We start from the raw sequence: 22403 nt of genomic DNA, 5'->3' as shown, positions 1-22403 counted from the left end.
GATTGTATGAAAAAAGGTGGCTGCAATCTGTGGTTTAGGCATTTGACCCCCCTTCATGAAGATTAAACCTCTCTTTGTCTCTGCCTCGTTTTAACCTTGATCTCTGTTACTTCAGCGTAGGCTCAAAGCCTATCAGTCTGTGTCAGAGTGCGGTCTCGCACAATACAGCTGGCTGCTGTTTTTGGCTTCCTAAACAGTATTCGCACCTCACTACAGGTTTAATTAGTGGATTGAAAGGTAGTCAGACTTTGACTGCAGGTGGATTTGTTGGCTGCCACTGCATGTGGGGGAAGGTTAGCTAATGTGTTTACTTTAAGATTTTCCTACAGTATGTTGATGTAGTTTTGCTGTGTAATGCTGGTTGTGCAGGTTTAATGTATTGCCTAGAGCTGAGGTTCTTACAGGTCAAAGGTCCAAATCTGATCAGGTTAAAGGTCCAGAATGACTAGTGATGAGACAGTGCCGAATCATCGGTTTATGCCTTGGCTTGCAATAAATGGATTTATTGGACACTCTGCATGCACTGTTGTTTGCTGTTATTGTTGAGATGTATTTGTGTGCATGGCAGGTTACTCTGCCTTGCACACCCTTAAAATACTTGTTTTGAAAAATGTTTGACCTAATGTTGGTATTCAGTTATTGACTTGATAATATCTGTCTCCTATACCTTTCATATTTCTCTGCTTTTGGAGAACTGTTATGAGGATTTCTCTTCTCTAAAGTCATCTTTAGGTAACTTCACAGTTCTACTGTCAGATTTACTTCTGGACTCTAGTTTGGCAATGTAAAGCTTTAATTTTCCTCTCATGAAGTCACTGTTTCGGTGGTTTAGATGTGTGCTTGGATTCACTGTGATGCTGGAAAATTAAAATCCGTCTTCATCTTCAGGTTTCTAGCAGACACCTGAGGGGTTTGGACCAAAAGTAACTTTACCCACTCTGAGCATTGTGCCGCCACCATCATGTATTACTATGGGCTTTATTACAAACATACCTTTTAAATCTGTGGTCCAAAGGTTCAAGCTTCGTTTCCTCTGACAATATCAAATTTTCCCACAAGATCTTTAGAAATTTTAGCTGGCTTGGGTGGTTTCTTTAGGAGAAAATATATCTGACTCTACACCACACTCATTCATTCAGACATACGGAGAGCACAGGAGATTATTATCACACGTAAAATATGACCATTCATTGCTAGAAATAACCGTACGTTCTTTAGTGTAACAGTCGCCCTCTTTGCAACCTCAGTCTCATGTACCCCCCTCCCCTTTCTGTGATTGATACTTTTGAACAATGACATCCTTTCTACCATTTGTAATGTCTTTGCAAACCATAGTTTTAGCTTAAGGACACAAATGTCAGAAATATCCACCTTTGCAACTGATGCTTATGGCCGGTTTGAACTAAAGAAGACTATGTGCTGAAAATAAATCAAAACATTCCTTATACAAGCAGTTTGTTGCAGGTTTGTATTTTCTATTAACTATATATAAATATCTGTTTTTCGCTTGAACTGTCCAGAATAAATGTCAGAAAAAATGGAAGTTTTACAGTTTTTTTTAATAAAAGTCAAATATTTTACATTACGACAACCTGACAATTTGACAGGGGTGCGCGAACGTCTGTGAGCCATCTATATAAACTGGCTTATAGGAGAGATCTTTTAAATTCTATACACACTCAAAACTTTTTAGTGTTTAGCAATGAACAATAACAGACGAAGAGTTTGGTGTTTTGGAGCTGGTGGATTTTTTAAGGTTGCCAGAGACTTTATCCAACAGGCATAAACAGTTCTTTGGCAGTTTCTGAGCAGCAGTGGTAATTCGGCCATTTTTCCTAATCTCTTAGGAAATCATAATTATGTGTGATCTGTAATGAATAATTATTATGGCATCGTGTTAGCGGTTGATTGGCCCAACCACTCTTAAATATGCTTTAAGGCCTCTAGTCCAAACGATCTCAGCAGTTAGAAGAAAACTCTAATCACTTTAAAAAAACTGCATATTTATATAAATTTGTTTAATACCTACTGTAATAAGGTTGTGAAAATATGTTAAAGCCTTAATATTGGCAAATCCACATGATTAATGTGATTGTGAAGCATCTTAACAAATAAATTTAAGAGCTGCAAGAACACCTCTGCCCTAATTTGTAAACTTCTAACTAAAATTTGATTACAGGTTTATTGCTTAAGCCCTTTAACATTTCACCTATATATTTATTCTGACTGGTTCTTCATGCATCTTACTTTTCCTCTTTTTTCTGTCTTTCACCATACTGTTCTCTGCATCTAATGTTCTTTTCAATGTTACATGTTGAAAAACGACATACATGCTAGCAGCAAGGCCTTGAGCACATCCAACCAGTCTGCAAATGCTGCACTTGTCAGAACGACTCTATGCTTCTTGGCATTTGTAATCCACCCACATTCCTCCATTTTCTGCTGCAACACACACACACACACACACACACACACACACACACACACACACACACACACACACACACACACACTCTTGTTTTGCTATATGTAGTGAGGACCATCAGAATCAGAATCAGAAAAGCTTTATTGCCAAGTACGTTTTTGGACATACAAGGAATTTGTTTTGGCGTAGTTGTTGCAATACAATACAAATTAAACAGTATAAACATATCTACAATATAATATAAATATATGTGCACAGTTTTAAGTGAGTGAGAGTAAATATAGAGCAGTATAAGATGCAAGAGCAATACAACAGTGCAGGTGATCATTGTGCAAGTATGGCAGTGCAAGTAAAGCAGGAGTCCATGCTGAGCGTTAATGTAACGCATTGAGTTACAGTTACAGGTGTCCTGTCAGCAAAAAAAAAGGGGTGGGGTGGGGGGGGGGTGGGGTGTGGGTGGGGGGAAGGGAGAGTGTCAGGGTGGTTTCCGGGCTTTGTTAACCAGGCTGGTGGCAGATGGGAAAAAACTGTTCTTGTGGCGTGAGGTTTTGGTCCAGATGGACCGCAGCCTCCTGCCACAGGGGAGAGTCTCAAAGAGTCTGCGACCGGGGTGGGAGGGATCAGCCAGAATCTTCCCTGCCCGCTTCAGGGTCCTGGAGGTGTACAGTTCCTGGAGCGACAGTAGACTGCAGCCAATCACCTTCTCAGCAGACCGAATGACATGCTGCAGCCTGCCCTTATCCTTGGCTGTAGCAGCGGCGTACCAGATGGTGATGGAGGAGGTGAGGATGGACTCAATGATGGCTGTGTAGAAGTGCACCATCATAGTCTTTGGCAGGTTGAATTTCTTCAGCTGCCGCAGGAAGAACATCCTCTGCTGGGCTTTCTTGATGAGGGAGCTGATGTTTGGCTCCCACTTGAGATCCTGGGAGATGATGGTTCCCAGGAAGCGGAAAGATTCCACAGTGTCAATTGTGGAGTCACAGAGGGTGATGGGGGCAGGTGGGGCTGGGTTCTGCCTGAAGTCCACAACCATCTCCACTGTCTTTAGAGCGTTGAGCTCAAGGTTGTTCTGGCTGCACCAGTCCAACAGATGGTCCACCTCCCATCTGTACGCGGACCCGTCACCATCAGAGATGAGTCCGATCACGGTGGTGTCGTCCGCAAACTTCAGAAGCTTGACAGACTGGTGACTGGAGGTGCAGCTGTTGGTGTACAGGGAGAAGAGCAGAGGAGAGAGAACACAGCCTTGGGGGGAACCGGTGCTGATGGTCAGGGAGTCAGAGACGTGCTTCCCCAGCCTCACGCGCTGCTTCCTGTCAGACAGGAAGTCAGTGATCCACCTGCAGGTGGAGTCGGGCACACTCAGCTGGGAGAGCTTCTCCTGTAGCAGAACTGGGACAATGGTGTTGAAGGCAGAGCTGAAATCCACAAACAGGATCCTGGCATAGGTTCCTGTGGAGTCCAGGTGCCGGAGGATGAAGTGAAGGGCTAGGTTGACTGCATCATCTACAGACCTGTTGGCTCTGTAGGCAAACTGCAGGGGGTCCAGGAGGGGGTCGGTGATGTCTTTTAGGTGTGAGAGCACAAGGCGCTCAAAGGACTTCATCACCACAAAGGTCAGGGCGACGGGTCTGAAGTCATTAAGCCCTGTGGTCCTTGGCTTCTTGGGAACAGGGACGATGGTGGAGGACTTGAAGCAGGCTGGCACATGACATGTTTCCAGTGAGGTGTTAAAAATGTCTGTGAAGACTGGAGACAGCTGATCAGCGCAGTGCTTCAGGCTGGTTGGTGAGACAGAATCCGGACCAGCAGCTTTCTGGGGATTCTGTCTCCTGAAGAGTTTGTTACGTCCCTCTCCTGGATGGAAAGAGCCGTCCTCGGCGTGGGTAGGGGGCTGGTGGGGGGGAACTTCAGGGTGGGGGTTGGAGGTGCCAAGGCCCCTCTTGAGGTTGGAGAGATGGGGGTGGTGGATTGTGGCTGCAGCTGTTGGGGGGCGTCGTGGGGGATGGTTGCAGGACTGTCCCTTTGTCCTTCAAAGCGGCAGTAGAACTCGTTCAGGTCGTTGGCGAGGCGTCGGTCGTTGATGGAGTGGGGGGCTTTCGGCTTGTAGTTGGTGATTTGCTTGAGCCCTTTCCAGACAGACGCAGAGTCGTTGGCTGAGAACTGGTTTTGGAGCTTCTCAGAGTACAGTCGTTTGGCCTCTTTCACTGCCTTGCAACTTGTACTTTGCCTCTCTGTATATGTCTTTGTCCCCACTCCTGAAGGCCTCTTCCTTATCCAGTCTTAACCTTCTGAGTTTAACTGTGAACCAGGGTTTGTCGTTGTTGTAACTCACCCTGGTGCATGATGGTACACAGCTGTCCTCACAGAAGCTGATGTAGGAAGTCACAGCCTCTGTGTACTCGTCCAGACTGTTGGTAGTAGTCCTGAACACATCCCAGTCTGTACAGCCTAAACACGCCTGGAGATTCTCCACAGCCTCACTGCTCCACTTCCTTGTCGTCCTCACAACAGGTTTGCAGAGCTTTAGTTTCTGCCTGTATGCAGGAATCAGGTGGACCATGATGTGGTCGGATTGGCCCAGTGCAGCACGTGGGACGGCGTGATAAGCGTCTCTGATGGTGGTGTAACAGTGATCCAGAATGTTGTCCTCTCTGGTCGGACATTTAATAAACTGTCTATATTTGAGGAGTTCGTGGGTGAGATTACCTTTGTTAAAGTTGCCAACGACGATAACTAAGGAGTCCGGGTTGGTCCGCTCCACACTCAGTATCTGGTCGGCGAGCATGCGCTGTGCGACCTGCACGTTAGCTTGCGGCGGGATGTAAACACCCCTTTGCCGGAGAGTTCCGTGTCTCTGTCCGCTCTGTAGAGCTGGAATCCTGCCAGCTGCAGCGCAGAGTCCGGTATTAATCCACACAGCCACGTCTCCGTGAAGCACAAAACTGCCGATGAATAAAAGTCCCTGTTTTTCCCCAACAGCAGTTGTAGTTCCTCAATTTTGTTGGGAAGTGAGCGCACATTAGAGAGAAATATTCCAGGTAACGGTGTTCGTAGTCCACGCTGGCGAAGTCGTACCAGCACCCCAGCCCGTTTCCCTCTCTTCTGGCGTTTCACCGCGTGAACAAAGGTGAGCGCACCTTTGACCAGAATGTCCAAAAATTCCAGAGCAGTAGGCAGAAAAGTTGGAAATAACTCCTCTGGTGTAGTAGCCCTGATGTTCATGAGTTCTTCTCTGGTGAGAGAGCTCCGGGTACCATCACAGAAGACCGTTTTAAAGCAAAAAACAAAACAAAACAATGCGCACCAACACGCCGAGTCAACCATCTGCGGCGCCATCTTGGCGCCGCAGATGGTTGACTCCCATTGACTTCCATTGATTTTCTGCCATTTTCAACCCTTTCTATGCCCTAACCCTGACAATAACCCTAAACCTAAACATTACCAGTGCATCCCTAACCCTAACCTTAACCTAAAGTAAATTCATACCTTAGTCCTAAACTTAACCGTTAGCAAAATAGGTCGTGAGGACCAGCAAAATGTCCTCACTTTGGTACAAACGGTCCTCAATTTGATGGTGAAATCGGGAAAATGGTTCTCACTGTGATGCCAAGACAGGAGCACAAACACACACACACACACGCACGCGCGCGCACACTGACTGTTTGTCATCACTGCATGGCTAGAGTCAGTTTCGATTCAGCCCATCAAGTGTATTTTTTATAACTCTTCAAAAAGGGGTTAGCCATCAAAATTATTGACAAAATCAGCCCACAAATCATTGAAAAATGATTTTTAATTCTCCCAGGTAGTCCAGTGCAACCCCCTCCACCCCCATTTGGAGACGAAATTAGCTCAGCAGCTTGCTTTAGCCTATATATGTGTCCATAACCGCAGAAGGTCTGTCGTAATCTGTTAGCAACTCTCACGGTGGCTTACAAATGTCTCTGGGATCAGACAGATGTGCCCCCCCCACACACACACACACACTCAAAAGCACAAAGACATTGCGACAGCTGCCTGGGAGAGGCAGTGAAGGCAGGGAATTATCAAGGCTTACCCACTGTTATTATATTAGACATGTTTGTGTTTTTATACCCCGGTGGAAACTTAAACTTCACTGCACAATGACCTTTTGTGGACTGCTGAGGACTAAAACTATGGAATGAAAACTGAGGTTACAGTCTTAGAGTTAAATTGCAAGTAGGTTAAGGTTTGAGTAACTATTACTTGTAGAGGAAGGACAAGCAAACGCAACTGATATCTCAGTGTGTATGCTACTGAATGTATCTACTCTCATGAGAAATTCTTATGTGCAAAAATATAAATATTTTACAGTAATTTGACTTGATCCCACCAGCTTTTCTTCTGTGTATGTGAATGTTCGAGGAAGACCCTGACCTGTTCATGTACTTTGCATTTTCCCGGCCCACCTCTAACCATTCATCACGACATTTACTATGCCACCCTTCAGATAAACACCTGATAAGATGAAATATTGATTTTCCCTCCCGCTGCCTTGCCGTTTCACTTACACACACACACACACACACACACACTCTTGTTTTGCTATATGTAGTGAGGACCATGTGTTGACTCCCATTGACTTCCATTGATTTTCTGCCATTTTCAACCCTTTCTATGCCCTAACCCTGACAATAACCCTAAACCTAACCATTACCAGTGCATGCCTAACCCTAACCTTAACCTAAAGTCAATTCATACCTTAGTCCTAAACCTAACCGTTAGCAAAATAGGTCATGAGGACCAGCAAAATGTCCTCACTTTGGTACAAACAGTCCTCAATTAGATGGTGAAATCAGGAAAATGGTTCTCACTGTGATGCCAAGACAGGAACACACACACACACACACACACGCACAGCTGCTTCCACCCAATAAAACTGTAACCTCACAGCCTCTGTGTACTTAAGACTCATAAAGGATGCAGTTGAAATGATTTGTGTGCAGTGTCTGCTCCAACATATTACCAGTTTTATTTCTCTTATCCATATTTCTCTCAGAGCAAACAGCAAGAGATACATTATAGGACTTTACTTGATCATTTCTTAGACTAACTCTAGTTAGTGAATAAAAGCAGATGGAGGCAATATTTTTTGTGCCTACCTAAAGTTTATAGAGTCACCCTTAATTAATCATAGGGCTCACAAAATTAGGACATGTCTACAGGTGCTTTTCTGTCTGGAATAGGGTTTGTCTGTGCAGACTACGTTATCCTATGGGAGATTAGAGTGCCAGCAGTGGTGCTTCTGCAAACTCTCTGCTATCTTTATGCCTAGAGCAAGCATTTCTTTTTTTGGAATATAGGCAGTGGGCATCGGTCACTTTGTGCGTCCCTTTCCTCTTCTGTTTGTTGCACTTGGAACATACAAGGATTCAGCTGGGATCTTGGAGACGGTCCAGTTTACTGACATTATGGTGGTATCTGCTCTTTGCTGATGACACTGTCCTCCTTCAGTGAACCGTAACTGCTGATGTGCACCAGAGCCTTCTGCTTGGCTGAATGCGTTGTGGATCAGCACCTCTGCAGACCCTGTTGAGCAGCTGAAGGAAACAATGCCAGTAGTTCAGCTGTCATATGTGGTAGCTCTTATTTTGGTCTAGCTAAAGTACCGGAGGTGAAGAATATTTTCTTGCCCTACAAACCTTTAGCTACATTTACATATTTTTGTACATTCGTTACATCTAAGAAGTGTGCAGACGCCTGTAAAAAAGGAGGGTTTTCAGAAGTGAAATAAAAAAGAGAATTTTCAATAATTGTAAATAGTTAACAGTTTAATGTAAAATGTATTCCTTACAATTGAACTGAAAAACAGGCAGGAAAAGTATAAAAAATTAAAAGTGCAGACACCCTTAAAGTAAGTTGAAACAGCATTTAATTTATTGGAAGCCTTATGTCTTTTAGTTTCCACATTACAATGCATCAATATTCGCCTACTCTATTCTGGAAAGTTATCCAGATCTATGGGAATCTCAGGAGAACTCTTCAGATGACCCCACAGGTCATCTGATGAGGTCTGGCTAGGCCATTCCAAAAATGTAATTTTCTCGTGATGAAGTCATGTACCTCACTGATTGGAGCCAAAACTGACTGGTACAGTTAAGCTTGAAATTATTAATAGTCTTGGTAGATTAAGAAATAAAATGTTTCTCTAAATCATGAACAATTAGAAAAAATCTAAGATACATTTGAATCCATTAGTCCATAACACCAGCATTTTTTATTCCTTAGTAGGGCTAGACATTCCTAGGTATAGGTTAATTCTGTATGTAATAATAATATATAATTTCCTGGGATTATTTTTTATTTCTTTAACAACACTACCTGTAAGTTCAACATTTGTCGTTTGGACCAGCTACTGAACTTTTGTGTATATCCCTCATAAAAGTAGAGTACAAGTTTTAGAGATCTAATTGTACAACCTTTTTTTAGTGCCAGTTCAGATCACAATTTGTCCCTTTGTCTTACGAAATACCAACATAATGAATGTCATTCCCATTATCCTTTGCTAAACTGTAAGGTCATAGCTTCTCTTAGCTTTTTTGCCTTAGAGATTCAAGCTAAAATAGAAAAAGTACGCCCATTGGTGAGAAAATCTTAGTCCGCTGTCTTTTGCCCATCTATGTGGAGCTGAGAGTTTTACATGGCACTTCTCTTGAGGTGAGGACTTGGCACTGTGTTGTTAAGCCATAGCATTGCTAGTGTGATAAGTCAAGAAGTATCACAAAAACATTCATGTTTTGATTATCGCAGATCAGTGGACTGAACAAAATCTGCTCAGGGTGACTCAAAGAACTAAAGTGATCTGCATAACATCACTGTTTCTCTGTTGCAACACACACTGTGTGAATCCTGTAGCGACAGAAAATGTTATCTTACTCATAGGTACATTAATGGTTGAGACAGAGCAAGGCCCGACAGCCAAGATATATGTACACTCCTCACCACATGCTGCTTATGTGACACATCTCTCCCCCAACACAGATCACAGCATCTTGCAAATGTGAAAATGACTCATTGAGTTGTCTAAATACCTTCCTTCACGGCTCCTTTCACACTTGGCAAACAATAGGATGCACCCATCTGCACCTGTTTACCATGGCTATTACCTCAGCAAGCTAGTAAAAGTACTGCAAATTGTCATGCACTTCAGAGACCCTGCAAAGCCCATTTTATCATCTTCCTTTGTGTATTTCACACGGTTTCTGCAAAAAGTATTTGCTGCAAATTTAACACGCTCAGTATGACAAGTAGAAATATAGAACAAAGGTTCTGTAAAAGGGAATTTCAACAGGAGACCCTGCCTGTTGCATGTCATAGCTAAAAAAGGTAGTTATTAAAGAATAACTAAGAATAACTATGTTTAAACCATTTTCTGAAATATAAACTGCTGATCTGCTAGGATATTCCAACGCAACCATCTCTCAAGGTTAACAGTGAAAGGTTTAAAAAGTAGAAAATATGCAGTTAGCAGTTGTTGATGTCAGAGGAGAATGGACAAGACTAGTTCAAGATGACCAAAAGGCAACAGTAGCTAAAATAATGACTTGTTTAAACCAATGTATGCAGATGAATCTCACGTACAACACACTGAGAGAGTGTGCAGAGAGGAATATTCAAATAAAATTAAATGCTGGGGTTTTCTGCAATTTTCTATGCTACTGCAGTAAAGGATCAATTTATGTTGGCGTTTTGACACATCTTCACCACGGGCATCAATAAATGTGGCCAGCACTGTACGTGTTGCCTGCCAGCATCTTACACTATGCTATTATTTTCTGGACTGTCTCAGGAGCATCTTCTTACAGTCTGCATATTGGGTCCTGTCTGGTGTATGTGCTGCCTGGTTAATGGAGACGTGTTGCTCCCACTTAGTAAAATGTTCCAGGTATGTTTCTTCATTTTGTGTTTTTCAGTGTTGTGTTTTGGAATCAGCTATGATAAATGTGTTTTGTTACTCATTATCAGCTTTGCACAGCGCCAACTGTGTCTAGTAGGTCAGATTGGCGTTCAGACCAGAGGGATCCATCTTGTTGTTTTTTGTGCCGTCAGATTTTGCTGTCTACGCACACACATATGGCACGGCAGCTGCAACCCTGAAAGCTCATATCCCTCCCACAAAAATCCTGATCCTTTGAAAGGAAATCATTACAATTACTTTTGAAATGTTACCAAAAAACAAAAGTAACTGTAAAAATCTACTCAAGTAAAAGGTAAATCATCTAAAATGTGTCTAACATACAAAGTTAGCAACTTTTTCAACAAAGCTTATCGCAATCACCTGCTGTTTATCGTTTCTTTTTGGTTCCTTCTTGTGCTTAGAATTTATTCATTTATGTAAGACAACATAAACATTAATTTTAAAGATTAACCAATTATCAAGATACTGTTGTCAACATTAGACTGATGTTAAAACATGGTTCTGGTGTTTTCATACGAGTTTGCATGAAATAGCAATGATTAGTTAGTGTATTACTTCCAGTTGTGGAGCTGAATTGAGTTATACTGATTTAAAAAAAAATCATTATCTAAAACATTGCTGTGTAGACCCTGCACATCTCCTTCATCTCTATTTTTCAGCACGGCTTGTTCTGGCAGTTTCCGGTGTTGTACCAAAATGTGATGACCCTCTAGATAGCAGGCATAGGTACACCGTGCACCATCATTAGCAGGCAATGGACACTCCTGCGGTAGTTAAGACGTTTTTACTGGTCTTCTTATGGCCACAACACAATTGTGTGTTACAGTAGTAAAAAAAATAAATAAATAACATACTCAAGTAAAAGCACAAATTTTACTAACACAAAAATCACACTCAATTACAGTAATGTGAGTAAATGTATTTTGTTATTTGTGAATCTGTAAATTACATGTCAAAATCTGTTATTCATCAAAATCATGTGTTTAGCATTAAATACTAGAGTAGCGGTAATTAATGCAGTACAGTACACCCCTCAACCAACAACATAGGGGTGACCCATCACTGCATGTTCTTGACATATTTTTGTTAAGTAATTAATATTAGTTTTAGTTAAAGACTGTATTTAAGATGTAAGCACTATGAATGCAACTCTAGACTGTTCTGAAGTCATTAGTTTTAGCATTACATTTGTCTAAAATGAGGATATCAAGCTCTAGTCCTTGAGGGCTGGTGTCCTGCAGCGTTTGGATGACCAAATCACCTCTTTACGCACTCAAGTGCTACATAGTCCTCTTAATGACCTTTGTTATGTGATTCAGGTTGGGCTGACACATAGAAACATTTAAAAGTTGTAGGACACAGGACCTCGAGCACTGGAGTTTGACACTTGTGGTCATACTCTGCTATACTTTATCCACTATTTTATTCTAAATGCAGCCAAATTGAACTGCTGTGATGTAAATCTATTTAGAATACAAAATGTCTGATGGAATTGTACACAAATATGGTTAAATACTGACAGGAATGTGAACAACTTAGCCAAGGTGGTTTTAGGATTGTTTGGGTGCTGGGGTAACAGGACTTAGAGGGAAATATATGTCCCTCTCCCCAGCAGCACTCTTTAGATCATTCTGCTGGGATCCCAAGGTATTTCCAGTGCAGAGATGTATAGTACCGCCAGTGAGTCCTGGGTCTGCTTTGGAGTCTCCTTTTAGTGGGACACATACCAGAAAAACTTCCAAAAATAAGTGCCCAGGATGCATTCTGGTCAGATCCCTGAACCATTTCAGCTGATGAAGCTCCTCACACTACCTCAAAGACTGATTCCAGTCACCTTAAGAGGAAGGTCTTTCAGCAACCTGTATCTGGAATCTTATTTTTTTGTCATGATCCATATCTCATGTCCATATTTGAGGGTTGGACCAGTAAAATGAGAGCTTAACTCTTTCCTTGCCACAATAGACTGGAGAATTGGCTGCATTACTACGAACGGATTCCCAAAATTGTCTATCCATCTCCCATGAACAAGACACCAAGATACTGAAACCCCTCCACTTGATGTAGAAACTAACCCCCCAAATTTACCCAGTAGAACCGTATCATCTGCAAAAAGCAAATATAAGATACTGAGATTCCCAAATCCGACATTCTCTTTTCCACAACTACAGTATGTCCTCCTGTTGAATAAACTTTCCCTATTGGCCTGTATTTTCTTATTTTTTTAAGTGATCTGACAGGAAATGGGGAGAGAGATTGGGGGAAGACATGCAGCAACGGTCAACGGGCTGGGACTCAAACTCGTGACAGGCTATGTCGAGGGCAGGCCACAGCGCAAGGTATACAGCATGAGGCTGTACTTTGCTCCACCGTCACTATGGGGTAAGAACGCTGTCAGAAACAATGTGTATGTAAAGACGGAAATGTGTGCATATTAGTCAATAGTTGTGCATAGGTAAAATCCAAAAGAGGTATTGTATATTTTCTCTATAAGAATACAAAATAAAATGTTACAGCTTCAAGAAATTACAAACACAAAGTTCAAGTTTACACTCGTGGTTTGTTCTTTATGAATACAATATGCTATAACAGTTTGTGAATATGATTTCTTTTCTATGAGAATACGAATTTACATCAGTGACTTGGCGTCACGTGATCTCAGGCTGGTTAGTGGAGCACAGAGTTAGTCGATTCGCGTTGCGCATGCGCTGTCACACTCCTCACCGCCAGTAAACGTAGTGCCGAGATTGGATGATGGAAAAAGGCAATGGGAGATAGATAATTCAGTCTAAAAGGAATATTAGGAACAGAGGGGAGATGGGGGGGAATCAAGAGTATTATAAATGAAGCATTGTTCTTATTTTTATGAAATACAAAACTAAAACATAGAATATAGTGGGTGGATTTATACAATGATGTACAGTAGGTGGCGGTATGCACCTCTGAATTTGTTGCGTACCGCCAACAGAAGAAGACGAAGCAGCAGCTAGAGCCAAGATGACGGACCAAGAGCATATATTAACGACATTAAGAAATATATAAACTTTTTGACATTACCTGGCTTTGTACCTATGTTTCTTGGTCCGCCATCTTAGCGCTAGTGCTGCTGCTTCTTCTTCTGCTGGCGGTATGCAACAAATTCAGAGGTGGTTTTCAAATAAATTTAATGCTGATGAGACTTAAAAAAATTAATGTGTTGCCTAGCCAACGGAGGAACAAAAGACAAAAGACTGGTAAAAAGTCTGAGTCCCAGAATGCACAGTTTTAACCAACTTTCATGACAGCTCCCAGAGAAGGAAGAGTTTCACGACTGGAATCCCCATGACGTCAAAGAGCTTCAAAACTCTGGTGCACATCACTGTTCTTTCTCTTTGCTGCATGTGGAGGACACGTGCTTAACTGTTTTGATTTCACTTGCCATGTAAAAAGCTGCATCTTCAAAGAAACTTTAGATCCAAAGTAAAGTACGCTTGGCTGTTATGTATTCGGTGACTGTGCCCCGGCCGAAAATAAGACTAGCCGCCTGAACCTGGCTTGTCTGAATGCCTGTAGAAAAGAATCTCAAAGAATTTTAAATTCCTCCAGAAGAGACGGTATTATTAATTACGTCGATGAAGCGGTTTTTCCTTCTACCGCCCTTAGGAAACCCATTGTTGCAGCCAAACCTATTGTTACACAACAAATGATTGACTATCTTTATAAACTGGAGGTTTGTCTGTATTGATAAGCCATTAAGCACTTTGCTTGGAAAGGTGAAGCTTAGGTTTTATACCCAACTGTGACACCATCCCCTGTTACCGTCCGACCCTCTGGCTGAAGAACTTTCCAGACAGAGATTACTTGACCAGTTTCCAAACTGTTCTTCCATTGCTCCTTAGTCTTAATTTTTTATGCTTCTAGAACAGATTCTATATTTGTTGTTGTTTTCTAAGTCAAGTAATGTCTGAGTAATTTTTTTTTTCTTTTCCCATGTATTTGTTTTTTAAAGAAAGGTTTCAATAAATAAAACAAGCTTTAAACCTTTCCGGAAAAGTGGGTTTGTACACTCTTCTCCATTAAAAAAGGTGTTTGTGCCTAGAGCAGGGGACAGTGTTTGTGGTGTGAGGTCTCAGAGGTGTTGCTTTGTGACACCAATATGGCAGACTGTTGCTCCGTAATGAGCAGAGAAATGGCATCCCGCTCCTCAGCTCCCTGCTTGCCAGAATGTATCAGACCTTAAGCTATTTTTGACAGCAACTGGCAATACATGCTGCTGCTCCTGGTAGAAAGGGGGACAACAGCATAACTGGACTGTGTTCTCCCTTCAAGATAGTTGCAATTACCTGTTGACTTTCTTGGATTCTCAATAATGCAATACCTGTTAAAGAATTCACTTAATTATCCTCGATTGGGTGGAAGGCATATTTTTGCAACCTGGTTGAAGATTCAGACCTAATAATCCTCTATCAAGACAGATTTTGTTGTAATGATTAATATAGACTCATTTTTAGCCTGGCAGTTACTTTACCGGAACATTTTCTTTGTGATTGCTCCATAAAACAGTCTTCTGATTTTCAGTGCCACTTGAATATGTTGCTATGTTCGGTTTGACTTGCTGTCAGAATTGCAAAAATGAACAATCTCTCTCAATAAGCTTCTGACAGAGTTGTTCCCACAGGAGCCGAGGCTCAGTCAGTAAGTGACGAGCACAATCAGCCTCTTTGGTGCTGCTCACTTGCTCCAGATCAGCAGCTCGTAGGGAACGGTGGGATCTGGTGGCTGAATGTAACGAAACAACTGATGTTTTTATGATGCAATCCCAGCGTAAACTGGGTAAGCACCTCATCCGTACAACAGTCTCTCTTTATTTGGCTGGTATTTACTTAGCAGTGGAGCCTGTGGGCACAGTGAGATCCACAGCATGATCAGGGAGGGATGTACATATGATCTGCACATGGGGTTGTAGGCAGCTCAAATCTTTTATTTAATTATTTTAGTATTCTAAGAATTTCTAGGCTTCAAATGGCAACCTAAACATCATTTGTAAGTTTGAGAAGATATCTGTGAGGAACGTTTTCTATACAGTGCCTTACGAAAGTACATTGTATTTGTTGATATTTTTGGCACGTGCCAACCTATCAACAGTCCAAAGCAACATTAGCTTTCCGTTCACTTTTTGTAAAAAAAAAAATGCAGCGTGCAGAAGAGTATGTAGAAGAAACCCTTGTTAAAGGAAAGCCATAAAAATTTCTGCTTGCTGTTTGTTACAAGCTATGGGACCTTACAAATGTGGCAGAAGATGTTGCTATGGTCAGATAAGACCGAAAAGAAAAACCACACCAGAGACTTACCAGAGAATAGTTATTTCCATTTGAATCAGAATAACAAAATATCCAAAGAAGTAATTCAGGCATAATCAAAAATAGTTTAGACATTTTGTGTGCTTTTGCTGTTTTTTGTTCTCTTTCTTTCTCTATCTGCAGTCACTTGTTCTGCTATCTCCTTTCTCTTAGTCTCAGCTCTCTCACACACAACACCACCACTCGCAATGCTCAGCCCCTCGCTCCTGTTTTAAACTCTTCTCAAAAACTTACATTTTTGAAAACCTAACACTCAGAGTTAACCCTCTGAGTGTTAGGTTATTATAGAAATATTTAGGACCCTCAACATGAAAGCTCAAATCTGTCTGAAGAATCTAGCTAGTTTAGCTAATTTAGATTTACATGGCATTACACCAAAGTCTGTCTCAAGATTCAACCAAAGTAATGTGGTAAACAAAATGCAATCTGATTCCAAATGTGTTTCATTTTATTGATGAGTGGAAAAAAAAGAAATGTGTGACATCTTTTATGTTTTAAATAGCTACTTACTTGAGGTCAGGTATTTGTGCTTTATAGACACAGCGCCTCTGCTCCTCAGATGGCACTACTGTGTATGTTGGCTGAGGCTACAATAGTCCGAACCAACAACGGTGATGGGCAAGGAATAAATACATTTTTGTATAGATTAATTACAGATTTCTTTTGTCCTTTTAATTTGTCTTTTTAATTGTATATTGCTTAAAAATATAGGCTCGCCTTATGATTTATTGGGGGGAACAAATTTATAATGTAACTTATCTGATTTATGTTTGGGGTGGTCCATAAGTTGTCCTGTATGCTTTGTTATAACCCTGATAGTTTCTCAATTACATGTTTTTTGGCAACACATTTAATTTAGTTTTAGTGCGTCTTTCGGCTAAAATTCAGTTTAATCTTAGTCGCAGTTTGGTCATATTTAGTGATTTTAGTCGTAGCAAAGTATATTTTAGTCATTATTTGTTGTCTTAATTTACTGTAAATTTAGTCATAGACCAAAACTTACCCTACATGAGTTTCTGCCTAGTTTTCATGTGTAAAAAAAGACCACTGACCAAAAAAAACAAATCTTATTTTCATGAACTACATTAACTTGAAAGAATGTTTCCTGAATCTTCAAACATCCAAAACTATAGATAAAGAACTCTTGCAACAAATGGATGAATACAAGAAGCAAATTAGGCAAGATATGAACAATTAATTAAGTTCTAAGGGAGTGCTAAGGGAGCAAAAGTTAGCTTTTGGTGGGCTTTTGGAAATTTCAAAACATTCCCTTTGTAAACCACTTTGCAGATAGGACATAATCATAGCATTTACCTACAATATACTAAAAGTAGTTTTAGATAAATGTCAGGTGCCCACACCTGTGTTTTGCCTTAGGCCTCATTATGGCTAAATACCCCTCTGATTACCATAATTCAAGACAGTGTTGTTTTAAAATATTCTGTCTCAGTGTTACAAAAAACCAAAAAGCTGATTTGCACAGCGAGCAGCCTAATAGTGGAGACGAAATAAATTGGCATTTACTTTTCCCTGCACACCAAAGCAGTATATGACAAACATGGTGCGCACCCAGTCATTGTGCCATATTGAGAAGGTTTTCAAATGCCACGCTGATTTGCATGTCTCCTCCTGCCAAAGCGAATGAGCAATTAAAGTATGTTTGACTCAAGGAAGACAGGCGGCGCTTGGCACAATTTACTCATTGTGGTTCAGCCCTCAGAAAATAAGCAATTAACACCTGCTTTCCTCCCCTCACTCATCCCTTCTGGCTTTCAGTAATTATTTTCAGACCTTCCATTGCGCCATTAAATCCAAAAACACAAACGTGTGTATGTACATTTGCTGTCTGCGTCCCTAAATCCCTTTTTTTTTTTTAAAGGTACCCATTGAAGCCAGACAAATTGATGAAAACTCCTTTGTCAACAACAAAGAATAGGCAGCGGAACAAACTCTTTATTCCCAAACATCCCAACACACACAAACATCATCAGCCTTGGAAAGGCTTTTTGCTGCCCCTGCTTCCTCCATTTAAATAACAGCAGCACATTTTGTGATGTTCCACTCTCAATGGCAAAAAGGTACCCGGCATGGCTTTAAGAGACTGGAAGATGTCTAAAGATCAAACATCAGAGAGTCAGGTCTGGTTTCCTCCTGTTTTTTAGTGTTGGAGTGTGTTAGAATATGAAACCATGGAAACCCATTTCAATTTCCCTTTTAACATACTGATACTGATGCTGTCTAAATGTAGGCTCTTTCATGTTAATCTCTATGCTTTTCTTATTGTTGTACAGGCTCTGTAGTTGGGTGTAAAATCTTGCAGTTGGTGAATACTTTAAAACAAAGAGGACTTTTTGGACAGCTATAAAAGGATATGTATGGCATCATGTTGGACCACTTGTTTGCTGAATATTGGACCATTTGCACGTTGCTGGACGCCACTATGCCTTTCCAACGTCATCGGCCATTTTGTATCCAGGACAGTCCGTCACTACAAATCCCATCGACCACTGTGGCTGATATTACGGGGGCGTCCCAAGTCTGACGTCACAGGAGATTATAAAGGAAGGTGACCCCCTTTAAAGAACGCCTTCAGCTGGAGACCTTGACACGGTTAACACGCAACTGAAGCATCTCTCTCTGGAGAAGAAGAGGTCCCACGTGGAGTCTTCATTTATTCTCCTTCGTTGGCCAACGAAAAATTCATGAATGAGGTTTCTGGAATAAGAAGGCCAGAAATTTCACTTTGCCGATCGAAGGCGTGAGTTTAACACGTAACCAAAACCACAGAGTTTCAAGGAAACGCAACTTTCCCTCCTTGCTTGGTTCTAGTCAACTGCTGACGGTCAGATCATATTTTTCCTTTTCGCCAAGGAGGCCAAAGGACGAAGATTGACCGCTCTTCCCGAAGTTAACTGTGGACGCACATTAACTTCCAACTCCACCCCCTCTTCCTCTCTCCCTCTGCTCAGAAGGAAGACTTCAACAAAGTAAAACCCATTCTTTTTTATTTTTATTTTTATTTCGTTATTAGGAATAGCGTGGGCAGGATAGAGTAGGAAAAAAGTTGCCCCAAAAGTTTTATAACTCTTTGTGTGCTCACCCCCGCCACTGAGCTACCCTTTCTGGTGGGCGGCGCTCCCAAAGCTTCGTTCAGCACCATATTCCCTTGACATATTATCACTTTGGCCATAACTGCTGTTTGATTCCATACGCACTCACTGCTGTTTTGCTTTATTTTGTTTAGTTAGATATTTTATCCCTTTTTGTGTAGAACTTTGCATGTTTGAGTAGGTGAAGATTATTAAATCGGAAGAGCGGATTGTATCAGGCTGTTATTTAATAAGAGAAGGCGTTTTGTGTTTATTTTGTGCAAGAGTGATTCGTCAGTCAAAATAAGGTTAAAGGTTCTCCACGTTTCGGTAGAAACGGTTGATTAAAGAGTGACATCTCTGGTAATAGTTATCAATTATTACTGAGTATTTAACAGTTGTAATTATCAAAGGCGTTGAGCCACAGTTACAACACCAGAAGACATCCCTGGTCTTCAATTCATAAATGAGGATTTTGGTTAAGAAATTAATTTTGTCAAATTATGATTGCTAAATATAATTCTTGATAAATATTAATTAACCAATAATCATAATTCCAACACATCATGTAGTTTACAATGTTGCTGGTTGCAAGTTAGTCAACCTGTTTGAACAGTGCTAACTGTATTTTTTAGCCAGTCTTAAATCTAACAGTTGGAAATAAACTGGATGAATGGAAAAAAAAAAAAAAGAATTGAAACATTACTGAAATGGGAGATGCAGAGTGTCCTGTTGCCATAGTAACTCCCTGTTGCTGCCTGTCTGCACAGAGATACAGACATGCTGTCCTGTAGAGGAGCTACTAAATGGATCAGTTGAAGCAGCAGGGAACACCTTACATTATAATGTGTAAATATTTCTTACTTTCAAGACCCTGACTGGTTTTAAAATGACCTACCTGCTGCACTGGGACTGATTTTCCTTCCCCCTTTCATCATTAGTGCAAAAAGTGAGGGACTGGCGAGGCTGCAGAACAGTCTTGAGGTTTGCAAGGTACATAACAGCAACTTTACACAAGCAGAAAAAACATTGTATCTTCGTGAAAGCAGAGATGTTAAAAAAAATGACCTCAGCTAAAGCACTGTAGAGGACAACAGAAATAAAAATAGCAGCTGATACTGAATCTCCATTTGTTTCTGTTTACATTCCAGCTAATATTACCACTGTGGCGCAGCTAGCTGTCACAGGAAGTTTGAAAAATAAGGGATGGCAACTGTGTTTTTATTGTACCATTTATAGCAAGTTAATTTAAAGTTCTTCAGGAAAAAAAAATAAAAATTGCTAAGACATAAAAATTGTCGTGATAAAGCAATCTTTGGGCTTCAGAAGAAAACAGCAGTAAACTGATTTAAGGGAACCAAGGTTCTCTGCATATCTCAGGTTTTTATTCAAAGCGGAGGAGCATAGAAAGTAAATGCTCCCTTTTCTTGTTTAGTTTTGCTCATGGGAACACTCAGCAAACAGGACTCTGATTACCTGAGGGACCTATGGGGCTATAGTTTGAGATGTTTTTATTTCGAAGACCAGCGAGTCCCCTATAGAGAGTAAGTACGACTGTAAAAATATATATGTTAACAAACAGGGAGGCAGGACAGTCATTCAAGGACTGGTGTGATATGATTCATTTTCCTGGTGTTGGTCAGCACTCATGGCAACAGCATTTTGGATGAGCTACAGCTGCTGACAGATCAGGAAAGACAATGTCACAATACTTTAACCTACTGAAACAATAGTATACACACTGGGCCTGATCTTCAAAGATCCCAAATAGTGGGTGTTAATTTGGTGTACTATAAATAAATTGCATGTGCGATAAGTGTGGGTGTTTCGTGCGATTTTCACAGATGGAGCATGCAGTGGATAACAGGTGCAAAGTAAGTGCAGACCGCCCTATTCAAATGAGGAAATTGCGTGTGCTACTGGCTGGAAAAGAGAAAAAGCAAACAGATCCTCTGCTGTGTTACTAGAAATATGCAGGGATTGTTACACTGCATTATTATAAATGATCCAGTTGCTGATTTTTTCCTTCTGTCCCGTTCGGCCCTTGCTTTTATGGACTGTTACAGTTAGTTAACTTTTGTTGTGCTACTCACAGCAGGTTTGTTATCTGCCCTGACGAGATTATTTCTCTTATCTTGCTCGACGTAACTCGCAACAAATTGGTAAATCAATATAAACAATATAAAAGACAAATATGTCTGTTAATTAATTTGTCTCCCTTGATATTTCAATTATATGCCTGAGCCACCTCAACTGGCTCCTCTCGATGTGGAGGAGCAGCGGCTCTACTCCTAGCCCCTCCCGGATGGCCAAGCTCCTCACCTTATCTCTTGGCCACCCTACGGAGGAAGCTCATTTCGGCCGCTTGGATGCGGGATCTCGTTCTTTTGGGTCATGACTTTGGGTCATGACCCAAAGTTCATGGCCATTGGTTAAGGTAGGAACGTAGACCGACTGGTAAATCGAGAGCTCCGCTTTTCGGCTGAGCTCTCTCTTCACCACAACGGACCAGCACAGCGTCCCCATGAAAGGGATGTTCGGGTGCTAACTCGGATTGTATCCAAAAAACATAAAACCACGGCTGCCCAAATCACGGCAGAATTAAATGTGCACCTCAACCCTCCTGTTTCCACCAGAACTGCCCGTTGGGAGCTCCACAGGGTCAATATACACGGACGAGCTGCTATAGCCAAACCTTTGGTCACTCATGCCAATGCCAAACGTCGGTTTCAAATGGTGCAAGGAGCGCAAATCTTGGGCTGTGGACAATGTGAAACATGTATTGTTCTCTGATGAGTCCACCTTTACTGTTTTCCCCACATCCGGGAGAGTTACGGTGTGGAGAAGCCCCAAAGAAGCGTACCACCCAGACTGTTGCATGCCCAGAGTGAAGCATGTGGTTGGATCAGTGATGGTTTGGGCTGCCATATCATGGCATTCCCTCGGCCCGATACTTGTGCTAGATGGGCGCGTCACTGCCAAGGACTACCGAACCATTCTTGAGGACCATGTGCATCCAGCGGTTCAAATATTGTATCCTGACGGCGGTGCCGTGTATCAGGATGGCAATGCACCAAGACACACAGCAAGACAGGTGAAAGATTGGTTTGATGAACATGAAAGTGAAGTTGAACATCTCCCATGGCCAGCACAGTCACCAGATCTAAATATTATTGAGCCACTTTGGGGTGTTTTGGAGGAGCGAGTCAGGAAACGTTTTCCTCCACCAGTATCACATAGTGACCTGGCCACTATCCTGCAAGAAGAATGCAGTTACCTGCATTTCAAACGTGCTAAATACACAAACATTGCACCCACAAACCATTTCAGGCTTTGAAAATTGCATTATGGGTGGTAAGGGATGACATTTGCATAACCTCCTCCCATGAATTTGCGCGTTTGGGTCATTATCATATGTTTTGCATATTCATGAAGGCAGACACGCTAAAAAATTTGCGCCCACAGTTCCACTGATTTTGCACACACAATCCGATCACCACCTTGTTTGTAGATCAGCTTTGCTGATGCAAACAGGTTTGCGTGCGATTTTGTACACGCAAATCGTTTGAAGATCAGGCCCACTGTGTCTTGTTTTGGTAGGAAACCCT

General features: G+C 41.5%; 1 long non-coding RNA gene across 1 annotated transcript in view; it reads left to right on the top strand.

Moving 5' to 3' along the window:
* Positions 1–18380, top strand: part of LOC124861896 — a 28010-nt gene extending 9630 nt beyond the window's left edge. Inside the window, exons 3-4 of the long non-coding RNA XR_007036788.1 lie at positions 17586–17844; positions 17998–18380. This is a non-coding gene — a long non-coding RNA (uncharacterized LOC124861896). The remainder of the gene's footprint in view (positions 1–17585; positions 17845–17997) is intronic.
* The last annotated feature ends 4023 nt before the right edge of the window (positions 18381–22403 follow it).

Source organism: Girardinichthys multiradiatus, chromosome 24 (genome assembly GCF_021462225.1).
Source record: "Girardinichthys multiradiatus isolate DD_20200921_A chromosome 24, DD_fGirMul_XY1, whole genome shotgun sequence".
NCBI lineage: Eukaryota > Metazoa > Chordata > Actinopteri > Cyprinodontiformes > Goodeidae > Girardinichthys > Girardinichthys multiradiatus.
Note: the sequence above shows the minus strand (reverse complement) of the source record. Positions and strands in the feature narration are given on the sequence as shown.